Genomic DNA, 1,869 nt, shown 5'->3' with positions numbered 1-1,869 from the left:
AAGCCCAAGCTACGATATCTGGGGCATCTGATTTTTGTCCTGCTTACTATCTTTGGATTCTCTTGCTTCTCAAAGATAGATTCTTAGATTAACCTCATTTGTTTTTTTGATAAATCATTCAAATTATCCTCAAGATCAATTTATTCGTCCTCCATTATTCATAAAGTGTGTTGCATAGAAATAATGATTGATGAACTAAATATCTTTACAAACGAAGTTTTGCATATTACTCTGGAAATTTCTAGATAATATAAGAAATTAAAACAGGACATTTGTTCGAGAAATTTGCGTAAGGGAGAGTTGAAAGAACTTGAGGAATTTCTTTCTTCCAGTCTGAAATGATGATCTTCCTACAGATATTCTCAGTGGGTCGTAGCATTTGAAGAATGATTCAAGCCTACAGGCTGAGCAGGAATAATACTTTGAGAGAAGTAAAGATAAACGAAGGAATGAGTGGTGACGTCTGGAATAGGAGTCATATTCAAAACATTTTGCATCATAACATGTCTAATTAGGAGCATTTGACTCACTTCGATTATAGCATCCTAATCATCAGGCATGAGCACATATGCATTCTACAGGTTATGTAGATCAAAGATGATACGCCTTAACCCCCTAAGCTGTAGGGTAACAGACCAAAACATAGCAGATCTGGCCTTCACGTGTTTACACTGAAGCAAATCCAAGATAACAAGATTTGGCTTCTCTACCTTTGACGAGAAGCAAATCGAAGACATAGCAGATCTGACTTTCAGATGTTTTCACATCAAAGCAGATCCAAGATAATAGATCTGGCATTTCCATTTCGACGAAGAGCAGGTACATAGCAGGTCTAATCTTCAGATGTTTATACTGAAGCAGATCCAAGATGATTTGGACATTCTTGTGTTTACAAGGAACAAATCGAAGACATAGCAGATTTGACTTTCGGATGTTCTCACACCAAAGCAGATCCAAGATAACAGATCTGGCATCTCCATTTCGATGGAGAGCAGATACATAGTAGATCTAACCTTCAGATGATTTTACTGAAGCAGATCCTAGATGATTTGGCATCCTTGTGTTCACAAAGAGCAAATCGAAGACACAGCATATTTGGCTTTCACGTGTTTACGCTGAAGAAAATCTAAAATGATTTGGCATCTATTGTCAGAAAACAAATCGAAGAAGCAGATTTGGCGTCTCTGTGTTCGACGGGGAGTAGATCGAAGATATCAACATAACAGTCTTGAGTTTGGAATGAGCAGATTGAGGACCATGATCCGATAAGGCCAGGAAAATTTGGTCTTTCTATGAGTCTTTGCTCGATTCCTGTTACACAACAATGAGCAAAGAGGGGCAGCTGTAATAGCCCAAATTTGACCGGGCTTTAAAAGGGCAAAATAGATAAATGGATAAATAAATATTTATTTTAAAGTCCATTTAACAGTCCAGGTTACAAAGCCCAAGCATTGGGGCCTAAGCCTAAACAAACCACATAACCAATACCCGTGTAACCCAAATACACCCGTAGCCCAATAGACCCTAAACTAACCCAATACCCTTTAGCCTAAACCCCCTTTGACCCAAGTATCAGATTCTAAATTACCTATTACCCTAACCCGATTTCAGTAGCCCAAATATTAACCAAATTAAACCCTTTACCCAAAATACTTAACTAGACCAACCCAATCCTAAGCCTACCCAAACCTAATACGCAGCAACCCAACAGGGCCCAAATTCGAAACACCAGGGTAGAAACCCTAGCGATCCTTAGCGCCGCAAACAGCAGACAAGAGCCCCGTCTAGCACGACCTTCAATCACGCTGCAATCATCGCAATCGGCACACCAATCCACCGGAGATCTCGCCACAGACCTGCAAAAAAGGA

The sequence above is a fragment of the Gossypium arboreum genome, chromosome 6 (assembly GCF_025698485.1).
Source record: "Gossypium arboreum isolate Shixiya-1 chromosome 6, ASM2569848v2, whole genome shotgun sequence".
Taxonomy (NCBI): domain Eukaryota; kingdom Viridiplantae; phylum Streptophyta; class Magnoliopsida; order Malvales; family Malvaceae; genus Gossypium; species Gossypium arboreum.
This window is presented reverse-complemented; position numbering follows the sequence as displayed.